This window comes from Stenella coeruleoalba, assembly GCF_951394435.1.
Source record: "Stenella coeruleoalba genome assembly, chromosome: 15".
NCBI classification, from domain to species: domain Eukaryota; kingdom Metazoa; phylum Chordata; class Mammalia; order Artiodactyla; family Delphinidae; genus Stenella; species Stenella coeruleoalba.
Genome location: NC_137161.1, coordinates 47,123,730 through 47,136,703, shown reverse-complemented (window position 1 = coordinate 47,136,703; position 12,974 = coordinate 47,123,730). Strand labels below are relative to the sequence as shown.

Genomic DNA, 12,974 nt, shown 5'->3' with positions numbered 1-12,974 from the left:
TCGGCTGGTTCTTTGTCAGAACAATGATGTAACCTTGTAAATATCCTCACCTCCCACACCACACAGTCAGGAAACCAGCCCCACCCCAGCCCCAGCAGAGAACAGAGGGCACCTTCTCTGAGATGACCCTGAGACGTTCTGACTCAGGTATCAGCTGAGCTGAGGGTGCTGGATGTGGCCCCGTATTGCAGCAACGGGGGGTAAGTGAAAATCTGCATACTGAATGGCCACATCCCTGCTTGCACTCAGCAATGGGAACCAGACCTATACGCTCCAGACAGGAAGTTGGAGTGGGGGAGCCTTTGGGGAAACTCATCAGCTAAAAGACCTACAGTATAATGTGGACATTGGAGGTCCCCTGAGAATTTGCTAGATCCCTGCCTGGTCAGTCTGCACTGAAGCCCAGAAGGAGACAGCCTCTTCCTCCCCAGAAACAGGGCTTTCCATCAACACTTCAGCGCCTTACTCAGATATGAATGAACAACAAGGGGTCATCAGGCATTCAAAGGGGAAAGTCAGAAACCAAAGTGAGAAAGTAGGACAGAAAGGAATTTGACGGACAGAGAGAGTATGGAACACATACGAAATATCCAGAAAATGGTGAGTGATAGCCTTGAATGTAAGAGAATTTATTGCACCCATAGAACAAGAACAGCAGGCTATAAAAAGGGACATTCAGAGAACATGAAAGAAATCCTGGAAATAAAACATCTAATAGCAAAAGCAAAAAGTTCCACAAAAGAGTAGTAACATAGGGTTGAGGAAATCTCCCATAAAGTAGAATAAAACAAAAGTGGAATGGAATAAAGTAGAGGAAAAATATTTTTTAAATCAGGGAATGGGTCTATGACATCTAAAACCCAGATCAACGTGAGTTATAGAAACAAAACAAACAAAAAACAGAGAATATGGAAAAGGAGAAGAAATTATCAAATAAAAAATACAAGAAAATGTCCAACTCACAGGTGGGAGTTGCCCACTTTGAAAGGACCCACTGAGTGCCCATTACAGTGGATTTCAAAAGATCCTCGTCTCTAAATACCATCCCCCTTTAAAAGAACCAGAGATCCTTGAGGAAGTGGTTGATTGTAGATCTGGGGTAGGAAATATACAAGATGGAACTTGGGTCAAACCAGAGAGCAAAGCAGACATTGAAATCCGGGTCACGTCTGTAGGACTCAGGAGCCACTTTGGAGAGGTTTCCACTGGCCAAGGATGTGATGACTTGAGCTGCACTTAGAATAAGGACTGCACACATCAAACCACAAGTCCATCATGACACTTAAAAGGAGAACTCATCGGATCACTTTTGGAAGATGCTAGGGAGCCAACTCCTTATTTTGAAAGCTGGTAAATAACAAGAAAGAATCAAGCCTTTATTTTGTCTTCCTTGTAAAACTGTACCTCAGGTAACCAAACAATTGATGAGAGAAGGGTTCTCTATAAAACTATTTCAGCTAATGAACAAAAAAAGGAAGGGAAAGAATGAGAACTTCACTGTTGCATTTCCTAGTGAAATTCAGGATCCAGGTAAGATCAGTGGTTGTCACTGACAACACAAAAAGAGTGACACAAAGAGTGACGTGTGCCTCCCAGTAGAAGTACACACCACCGCCTGTTGGCACCAACCAGGAGGTAAAAGGCCAGTCTCTCCTTTCCCGGCTCCCTAAGACAGAAGAGAAAACTTGAGGCTGAGGCTGAGTTAATTACCCAGTTTGCACAGGGACTGGGGATCTGGCGTAAAGGCTTTTGCAGGTGATTGACTTAATCATTTAAATGAGTACTCTTGTGCCTCCAAGCAAAAGTTCCTGAACCTCTGCCTAGAAGGGATATTGGATGTTTAACCCAGCTGTCCGTCCATCAGGTGGGACAGCGCTGCAGCCCCTCAGGACCCCTTGGGGAGGGGTGTGAAGGAGCCTCGCTCGGGGTGGCATAGTCAAAGCCGCTCACCTTTCCTACCTGTCCACGCCCCCCACCCCCCCAGGAAGCAGCGAGCCAAGCTCCTTATGCAGTGCCTCTGTCCACTTCTGCGGCTTTTAGAGAAGCCTGGGCTCAGAGAAGTGACCTCAAGTCCTCCTGTTGTCTTAGCTTGGGTTCCTCCAACGGCTGAGTGTAAACCAGGGCTTGGGTGTAGGAGCTGAGCCCAGGAAGCAGGGTGACAGAGGGAGGAAGGGAGACAGGAGCATCAGTGCAGGATGCATCAGGGGTCCAGTCACTGTGGGCAGCGGGGGCTTGGCCCCACTGGGGACCTCCGGGATGACCCTCCAAGGGAGGAGGGTCATCCACCCATCACTTCCTCCATTGGCTGAGAGTCTTTGGGATGCTCACTCTCTGACCCTCTGGTTGGTCCCACTGAGCCCACTCTCTGGCCAGAGACCTCTTGCAGACGGGGGGACATGGGACACTGCCTACCTGGAGGGGACTGCCTGCAGGTGACCTCCATGGTGAGTCAAGGTCAGCAGAGCCAAACTTCCTGGCTCCCGTGCTGTGCTTGTAAGCACTGCACTGAATTGGTCTTGGGGTCTTTTATAAGGTGCAGACCTGGAGCTCGGGGAGAGAGGACAGGCTGACATGGCTGAACTTGCTTAAGGCCAGTAGGTGATGACTTGCCGGTGTCACACGTCAGGGGAGCAGGCGCTTAGGTAGCTAGGGCTGTGCATGGGTGCCTCTGGCATGGTGCACCCCAGAAAGAATCAGGGATACTCTTCTGCTCCACGTCCAGGACCTGGCTTCTGACCTGGGTAGTCCTCCCAAGTTTGGCATCTTTGGCAGCCATCTCTTAGATGGGGAAATTCTGCCCCTTGCCTGGCAGCTTTGGTGAAGTGCTTCTGGCAGTTCTCAGCCTTGGCAACACATTACGATCACCTGGGGGCCTTTCAAAAGACGGATGCCGCTGTCCCGTCCGCAGAGTGACAGAAGGAAGTAATTGGTCTGTGGTGAGTGCCGGCGTGGGGAGCTTTTAATGCCCCCCGCCCCAGGTGTTTCTAATGAACGGCCACAGCTTATGAGAAAGTTCTGAAAGCTTAAGCAGGAAGTCCCTTTTGCAAGCAAGTATTATTTTAGCAATCAGGAAGGAATTTCTCACTTCTTTATGAAACCCCACCCACTAAGCGGGGGGGGGGGGGGGGGGGCGGTGGGGGGGGCGGGGTTGGGAAGGAGACTCAGCAGAGGCGTGTGTGAGCAAGTCCCTTTTTCCTGCAGGCCACTGGTAGAATCTGGGAGTTCCTACATGAAATTGATTAGTGATTGATAAGTGATTTGGAGAGGTTCACCATTCAGAAGCCCCTGCCTCTGTCACCTCCTGGCTGTAAAAGCCTGTTTGCTTTCTGCTGTGCCTCTTCAACTCCCAAGCTTGGTTTACACATCTCTAAAACGAGGATGCGCACGCTGCCCGGGAAAACGCACATAAACTGTGTGCCGAGCACGCGCAGGGCAGACGCGGGCAGCCCCCGCCCCACGTGCAGCTGGACGGACCGAGGGTGGTGCTGTGTTCTGGGCCACAGTGAAGTGGCGTGAGTGGCGCAGGGGATGTTCATTCCTCTGTGTGGGGCCGGGCAGCTGGACGCCATGCCAAGGAGACATTTGAGGAACCAAAGTCGGGAGGGAAGATCGCCCTTCCTCCAGCTTTTCCTGCTCCACCCACTCAGCCCCAGCTGCAGAAGCTGGAAGCCAACAGGAGTTCGAGTGCGATGTGATAAAAGACCTCCAGTCAGCCTGAAGGAGGTGGCTGGCTGTGGTCGGTTGGACAGAGGCACTTACACACTTTTGGGGTGCTTTCCCTCCCCAAGAGCAGTGAAGCAGGAGCCCCCAGAGGTGGGAGGGATTTCCTGGGTGTCAGTAGCAGGAGGGTTTGCAGAATTGTTACCTCTGCTCCCAGGGTTCGCTTTCTGACGTGCTGTGGGCACTGAACGGTCTTGGCCTTCCAGAGCCCCGTGTGCTGTTATTCACAGCCCAGGATCATCCAGAGCTTGAGCAGAGGCGGGAGTCAGGGAAGCAGGCATCCTGCTATGTACAGAGGGCAGTGTATTCAGAGACATCCCTGTTCGGCTCCCACGCTCGGTCAGTTCTGTAGACGTTGGGGGCGCCGGGTCCTGATGGTACCATCAGGATTTGAAGCCACTTCCCCCTGGGGAGCCTACTGTTTAGTGCAGGACACAGGTCCAAGGGTTCATTTCTATGCACCGTGATGCAGGATGTGTTAGAGGTAACACCGGAGCCTGGAGCGGGGTGGGGGGATGTGCAGAAAAGGCGTTTGTCCAACAAGGAGTCTTGTCTGAGATGAGTTTAAAGGAGCAGAAGTTATAATGAAAAGGCAGGAAGAAATCCTTAATGGTGGAGGGGACCACATCAACCCTGGCAGAGTGGGGAGGAAAAGTGCGATGTGACAGAGGAAGTGCACACAGACGGGCGTGGATGGGGCGACAGGTGCAAGGGTTTGGGAGGTGGCGGGGTGACAAAAGATAAAGCGGGGAGAGTGGCTGGAGACCAGACACCCAAGACCTTTTACTGGGTCAGAGTCTAGACTTCACTCTGTGAGCGATGGAGGCGAGGAAAGACTTTCTTGCTCTCCAACTTTTTATTGTCTTCCAAACCTGCAGAAGCGTTGAAAGAGTAGTACAATAAATATCTGGACACCCTACACAGGGATTCCCAAATTGTTAACATCTGCCCATTGGCCTTCTCTCCTTCGCTCTGTATTATTTTTCTCAGATTCTTTGAAAGCAGATTAGAAACGTCATGACTAAATACTTGAGCGTGAGTCTCTGGGAGGAACGCACGTTCGTTTTCCTACACGACCCCGATGCCATTACGCACCCAAGGACTGAACTTTGATGGTATGTTGGATGTGTTATCTGACATCCGGTCCATAGTTAACTTTCCTCCATTTCCCCCAAAATGAACCTGACAGCTCTTCTGTTCCTTAAGTAGAGTCTGATCAGGGAGCCATGGTGCATCTGGGGATGTGGCTCTCAAGTCTCCTTCAACGTGGAACGGCCCCCAACTTCTTCTTGTGTTTGGTTTTCCCTGGTTAATGTTTGTTGAGAGGAGCGTGCAGGCCACTTGTGTATAGACTGTCCCCCAGTCTGGACCTGTGTGATCGTTCACTCATAATTAGACAAGGGTTAGACATTTTTGGCCAAAGCACCGCGTGGAGAGGCATGGCCTTCCCGTTGCCTCACCGCAGGAGGCTCGTGGTACCAGCGTGTCCCCACATTGCCCGGCTGAGTCCTTCCCTTGGTGTCACCAGGCCCCTCCATTGTGCAGACACGTCGTACCCTTTACATCTAAGGGTGGGTCTGCAGATCTGTCCTTCCTTCTCCATTTGCAGATTGGCATCCTCCCAGGAAAACCCCACACACTCCACTTTTTAAAAATCATCACTTTAGACAAGGGATTCATTTTATATTCAATGTCTCAGTGCCATTGTTAATTCAGTAACACTCTTATGCTCGTGGATGCCCAGATTGTCGCAAACTGGGCCCCTGGGAGACCCTTCAGGCCAGCTCCTGGGTCCTCATGGATCCCCGTTTGATTGAGCACTTCCGGGATTTCCTCCTAGGTTGGTACTTTCATGGCCCAGACTTGGAATTAACCTCTTCTCTGAGGAGCCCTTGTTCCTTTTCGTGAGGAATCATTAGAAACCATGGTTTGGGCACCAACTGTGCTCCATGACTACAGAAATGTCATTGCTTCCGGGTCTTTGGGTAGAGAGTGTGAGGAAATGTATGTGTTCTAAAACTTACAAGTTTATGCCAGTACTACCAATTCATCACAAGGTTCTTCCCCCCACTTCCGTTTCCTCACTTTGGTTCCCAAATATATTAACACATTCATTTATTTGCTGCATTCTACAATATCCACAAAGTCATTCACAGATTACTATACCAATAACACCACCACCACCAGATTTACTCAGTGAGAGGTAAGATTTCTTTGCAGTTATTTTCCTCTTTAGAATATATTCCACCAAGGATGTCCAGTCCGAGTACCTGAATTTATTATTTGTGTGTGCAATTTATAAATGTGTTCAAATAGATTCATCTGTATATAATTACAGTTCACTTTTTCATCTTCAGTTTTACCTTTTGGAGATGTAAGAAACTTACATTTCAGAAGTCAGTACTTAGGAAATGGCTTATATAGCCAGTCTCCGAGGGATGGGCATTTGGTTGGTTCCAGTAATTCGCTCTTGCAAATAATGCCACGGAGAATTACTTCAATTCACGAACGTGCGTCGTCCAGGTAAACTCCTAAAAATGGAGTTGCGTGCTGATGGGCAGAGGCACGTGTGATTTTGTGAGATGTTGCCACGTTCCCTTCCGTCCGGCTGCACCATTTGAGTTTTCAGGAGGTTCTCTTGAACAGTGGGTTTGAGAGGAAGCGAGGTCAGACATAGGAGGTCCCCATGGCCGTCCAGGCAAGCGATGGTTCAGGGTCTGAACTGTGACAGTGGGACTGGGGTGAGGATGGGGGCCGACTGAGGGCTTTAGCTCTTGATTGGTTGCGGGTGGCAAGGGAATAAAGAGAACAGAAGGACAAGGGAATGAAGACTCCCAGGTGTTTGGGCTGAGGTCCACACTGAGACAGGAAACAGGAGGAGGAAGAAGATGTGTGCATCTGTGTGGACCTGTATGTGTGTCTGTACGTGTATGCGTGTGTGTGTGCATCTGTGCATGTGTGTGTGTGTGAGCCTGTCTGTGTGTGTGCATGCACACATGTGCACGTGAGTTTGGGGTAGAGATGTGCAGAGCCTGGAGCATGCATGGTACAGCCGGCAGCAATAAGCCCCTGGCACGAAGAGGACCCTGAAAACCACGATTATGGTTGAGACCAGTCCATGCACCACCTAGTGTCCCCAACCTCTGGATGCGCAGGGAAAATGGTACATTTATTTTACCTTCCTCAGATGCACACATTGACCCACTGCTTTAAATTTACAGGTCCTTCACCCAGAAGGGCATCTGGAGGTTGAGGAAAAATATAGTGAGCACATTATGTAAAAATGTAACTAACTGCTGTTAAAAAGTAAAGGGAGGGCTTCCCTGGTGGCGCAGTGGTTGAGAGTCCGCCTGCCGATGCAGGGGACACGGGTTCGTGCCCCGGTCCAGGAGGATCCCACATGCCGCGGAGCGGCTGGGCCCGTGAGCCATGGCTGCTGAGCCTGCATGTCCGGAGCCTGTGCTCCTCAACGGGAGAGGCCACATCAGTGAGAGGCCCGCGTACCACCAAAAATAAAAAGAAGTAAAGGGACTTGATGTTTCCCAGACCACATGTGGTTTCATAGCCCCCTTGTGGGCAGGAGGATGCCCACTGGTCCCAGTATGAAGCATGATGACTCTGGTTATGAAACAAGCTGCTGGCAGAGGGCCTCGTGGGCAGTTCCTGTGGTGCTTCTGTCCGGCAGAGACCTGTCCTTGTCCCCTGACTGGCCTGTCCTGGGCTGACCCAAGGGTGGTAAAGTGTTTGCCAGAGGCTGGGAGTACTCAGAGGCGGTGGGGGTCGTTTCAGGGATGTGCTCCTTGGGGACCTACACAGTCTCCCTGGAAAGGAGCCCTTATCTTCCACCTAGAAGTGTGTCTTCACGTCCAGCGTAGTTTATGTTTGGCCAAAGGTGGGGCCCCCTGTGTTCACGCACAACTTCACAGTGGATGAATCCCACTTTTAGAAGCTTGTCAACAATTCTGCTTCCCGCACACACGTCAGCTAGCGTATTTGCAGGGACACATCAGGGATCCGCATTGCCGTCCTCCTCCTATTTGAATTGCTCAAATAATTGAGAAATTCCTTCAAGCACCAATTCAACAACGATAACTTGGTTTATCGTTTACTTTGGTTTTCATTGATTCGAGTGCAATCTTTCTAAAATCTTTCTCACCTCCTCACCCTGCCTAGCGCACGTGGTGTAGTCATTTCTTAATGACTCAGTAGAATTAAGAGAGAATTCGCCTGGCCTGGTTGTGATGATTGCAGGTTCTGTCTGCTGTCTTCAGGGTTGGCTGCCAGCTGCTACCTCTGCTGCTGACAGCTCTTTTCACACCCGTATAACCTAGTCACCCTCCTTTCTGTTTGCTGACTTGAACATGCAGTGGACTTGGACACAGTGACCCATTCTCTGTAGTGTTAATACTCTGTGTTGAAGAGGAGTCCTGAGGCCCTGAGAGACTTCTCCAAAATGAGTGCCTCACCAGGCTTCCTGGCACCACTAGCAAGGACTGAGGACTTCTCCCTGAGAGTGAGGAAGGGCAGGAAGTTCTACGTCTGGATGGTGGAGTCCTACCTCTGCGCTGGCCTACAGATGTTACTTTTCCTCAAAGTGATAAAACCTCCAATACTGCTGACCCCAAAGAAGCTTCCAGTTTAATCAAGGCTGTGAATTCTTTCCTTTGAGGGGATGGGGGCAGTACGGGCAGCCCTCAGTCTGTCTCTGGGAGGCAGAAGAGAAGAGAATGGCTTCTGAGTTCGCATCTACGAATGGAGCTGTTACCTGCTTTGCCCAGATGGTGAGCGTGGAAGGGTTTTACCGGAGCCGCACGGCTACTAACACAAAATACCCTTATCTACACTTTGGGGCTAATTTAAACGTATGAAAGATGAGGTATGGTTTTCCAATTGTGATTTTTCTCAGCTACAGCAAGTGTGCGATGTTTTCTTTCCATCTTCGAGTTCCCCCTCCCCTCTCCAGGGCTTCTTTTACCCACCTCTACCCCCAAAGAATTTTAGACGGAAATATAATGCTGTTTGAAAAAATCTGAAATAGGGTCCCCCCTGGAGGGCTGTAATTACCAGCAGCCAGAGTGTCACCTCTCTGAAGGTCACCGATGTAGGAAGAGGTGTGAAGCATGTGGACAAAAGCAAACACGTCGGCCGTCCCCCGCTAATCTCACCTTTACCTCTATAATCACCGAGAAAGGAATCCAGGGGCTGGGGTGTGAGGCTGACCCGTGGGAAGCTGCCAACATATGACCACTTTTAACACACAAAAAAATGCCAGTTTCCAGTGGTTTCACCTAGTGATTTCCAGGAGAAGAGAATCATCCTTGTTGTTCAGGGTTATTCAAGCAGTATTGCAAGATAATGCTGCACCTCTCATTTTTATGGTGAAAAAAATCTAGGAAATAAACGTAGGGAGTGCTGTGTAAATGAATGCAAAGGTAATAAGTACACACAGCGTCTCCACTACTCTGTTTTCCCCCATATCCAGGAGATACTGTTCTTTCTTGAGTCTGGTTCAGTCCGGGATGGAGACGCACATCCATGTGGAAGTTGGGAATTGAACTTGGCTTTATTTTGTCATTTTAATATGCTGTTCCCTTTACTTGACTGTGAGTTTCGATGAGCACTGTCTTCGATGTACCGCTGATCTGCTAAATAAATACTGCCCTGGGCTGGCGGAACCTATAGACAGTGCCTCGAGGAGGCTCATATATGTGCCCTCCCAGGAGCGCTGCCCGGCAGTCACTCCGTCTTTATTTCTCACTGACCCCTAAAAGGCATCGCCTGTGTGGCTGGTGACCGCCTTGTCATCTGATTTGAAGTTAGGTCCCCCTAAAGCAGGGAGAATCGCCTCACAGCCCATCTCTCATGTTTAATCCAGAGCTGCAGTGGGGAAGCCTGTGTGCACAGCTTAGAGAAAGAAACCTGGTCCTGTGATTAAACAGATGGGGGATGAAAGCATTCCCTGGGGGCCCTGGGGTCCGAGGCCCAGGGAGAGGGGCTGTGCTTGGTCTCTTCCTCCCCACCCCACCCACCCTGCCGTGTCCTTTGCTCTAAGCTTCAGTTAGGCTCTTGCTGGGGTAAAGCCTGTCCCTGGTCGGGGTCCTGGGGCTCTCAGCTCTGGGGCATGGGTTTTCTCCGGATGTGGCAAAGACATCGTGGGCTCTCTGGGCTCATCGAAGAAGAGAGGACAGAGGCTGAAAGCAGAGGGGACAGAATGTCTAAAGACAGTCCTCCCTCGGCTCCCCGCTCAGGAGGTCCTGTCTCCGACCAGACAAGGGGGCCCGATGCCCAAAGAAAGAAACCAGAGGAAGGAGGGGAATGGGGAGAGAAGGAGGAAACGGAGAGGGGGCAGGAAGGAGAGGGGGTGAGGGGACAGGGATGTGGAGGCTGGAGGGGAAGGAGAGGGGAAGGCCGCTCTCCCAGGTGATTTGTGTGGAAATTAAAAACAGGCCCTGGCCTGTAGGGTTTCCGCAGCCTTCATGGAGAGCGTTAATGGGGAAAATAGGGCAGAAAAACGCAGCTGATCCATGGTAGGCAGCCCTGCTCCCTTGAGAGCCCCCTACCCCAGCCTGTGACCGTACACACATACGCCTGCACACGTGCACAGGCGTGGATGCGCACTCACACGGGGACACGCGTGCACAGGCTCACACACGCACACACGCAGGCGTGATCACGCCCTGCCCCATCCCTCCTGTTTTGAGTCTTGGCCTCTGCCCTTGACTCTGACCCTGGTCCAGAGGTGGGGTCTCCACAAGGTCCTGGCCCTTACCCGCTGCCTGCCCTTAGGACCCCGCTTGTCAGCTACCTCTGCCAGGATGCGGGGCACACCACGGGCTTTAGGGTCAGGGCAGGGCAGCCTTTATACACCCGTGAAGGTTTCACTGGCTGGTCAGCCGACAAAAAGGGAGTGTTGACACGAGTCTGGTGAGGCCTTGGGTTTTGCCCTTGGCTCAGCTCCCATGGGGCATCCCAGGGTCATCGTGGGAACCTCCGAGGAGGGACGGAAAGTGCAGGGACTTTGTTAGGGCAAAGCCTGTAAAGAGGGGATCTGGGGAGGCAGGGGGGCAGCGTGAAGGAGGTGGGGGAGGAAGGCTTGCGGGAACCTCCTCCAGGAGGGTTGCGGCCTAGGAAAGGTTCCTCGGGGCCATCAGGGAATTACCGAGCCAAAGCTGGCCCTCAGGGGCACCCCACGTCTCCCAGGGACAGGCCTGCCTTAGTGACCCCGCTGATGTGGCCGTGCATCCCGCCCCCCGCCCTGTAGTCAGCGGGTGAGGTAGGTCGGGAGCTACTGGCCAGGTGCGCGGCCCCAAAGCAAACAAGTCGACTGAAACTGAGCCCCAAGGAAGAAGCAGTCACCTGCTCTCTTTCATACTGACTTGAAACAGAAAATCAACAATTCAAGAAAGATGTTCACGTAAAAAAATAATTTTAGTCAAATAATCATTTGCTAACAAGGGGTTTTCTCCATCTGAATTCGGGGCGGGGGGCGGTCTCCGCACGGCCAGCTGGGCAACGTGCAGGCCCCCTGTTCCCAGCACCGAGAAACGCCAGGATGGCAAGCTGAGTCAGGGGGCGGTTGACCTGGAGGTATGGAGGACTTGCTGGGTGGCGAGGGGGGCTTTAACCATTACACAACGTTGTAGAATCATGTTGTTTTAGGGTCTTTAAAACTCAGGTTCGAATCCTGTCGGTTTCAGATCAGTTGAAAGACCCTGTCTGAGGGGAGAGGCTTTGTCATCCTAACTTCCCTGACGACCTAAATGCCCCTCTCCCCTGGCACTGGGCTGGGGTCAGCAAAAGGCATTGATGGGTTGATGGGAGGTCAAGGTCTTCCCATTGAGGCCAAGGAAACATCCATAGAAACACAGCACTTAGCAAACGCCAACCCCCAAAGCAGGTAGTGTGAGAAGAGTTGTGGTCACCTGACATCATTCTCAGGAAATCAAACAGGTGTATATGTAATCTTAAGGATCATCCTGATAAACAATGGAACATTTCAGAGTTAAAAAAAGCGCCCCGTCAATCACAGAAGGCAAGACGGTGCCTGACTATTTTTAGTCTGTGGTTGCTCTTTTCCCAAGACCATCTTTAAGTTTGCCCATCTAGCTTTCTCTGCTGCCCACAGTAATTCAGGTAGAGGCAGATGACCCCATGGAGAATTCCAGGCTGAAATCTGATTCCACCACTGCATGCATATCTCAGGCCCCAAGACATTCATAAGTGAAGGAAAAATGGGAGCAACAAAAGTGAAAGGAAGTCTTCGGTCAGGAACGGGGTCTCTCATCCGACTGGGTAAATGTTACTGCAAAGACCCGTTCAGCTCTGCTGACCCCCCTAATAGGGGGAATGATTTGCCAGTTCTTAGTAGCCAGATGCATTATTGAGCCTGTGTTCACCAAAGCATCGTAAAACACTGATTTTGTGCTGTAAATTGCAAGAAGTATAAATCCCTGTGAATGTTTCGAGCTTTCAGTGAATTTTCTTTAAATGGTGGTGGTTGTAATTCTCTGTATCTTAACTAACCTTAAGACTATAGTTCCATTCTTCAGGTAGCTCCAGTTAAGACGTAGATATTTTATCCAGTACAAGAATCTCAGGATTCTAATCGGAAGTCCTCCCACCCAGGATTTAATGGCATATGGGCTTTCTCCATGGTGTATCCTCTGGAGGTATTTTAAGTTATGTGTGGGGCAGTATGGCCCCCAGATTTTATTAGTAGATTAATGACACATGACCAAATCCTGATACAGAAAACATTTATATTTTATTTTTAGACTTTGGGAGTTGAAAGTGGGTCAAATCCCAGAGAGCTCTTACACAAACTAATGAGGTTACAAAATCCAACTCCTCAGAAATCATGCTTTTGCAGTGATTTTAATGAATTTTCCAGAGGGAATGCACCAAGAGTTTTCCTTCGAATCAGGCAGTGGCAAAGTTAGGCCACTTTAGGTAAATTTTCTCCAATATGCCAGGGTATTAAACTTGCATCTGCATATCTTTGATTCTTTTTTCAATCACAACTGTTGGTTTTCTTCTTTGAAAAGCACAGTAAAGATGAAGCCCTCAAATTTTTCTGCCGTCTTGTGGGAGGTGGATGTGGAGTTTGCTGAGAGTGACTTAGTAGAGACTTCTATCTTGCTTTAAACTAAAAGGTATATTTATAGAAAATTTGAGGTGTGATAAAACCAACAGATCAGGAGATGACTGCTATTGAAAACACAGTTTGGTTCTCACAGTTCCCCGGAGAAGGCTCG

The 12,974-nt window shown here is 50.3% G+C and overlaps 1 protein-coding gene across 4 annotated transcripts in view; it reads left to right on the top strand.

Annotated features, from left to right (window-relative positions):
- Positions 1-12,974, top strand: part of SLC24A3 (solute carrier family 24 member 3) — a 463,737-nt gene that overhangs the window by 183,470 nt on the left and 267,293 nt on the right. The window lies entirely within an intron of this gene.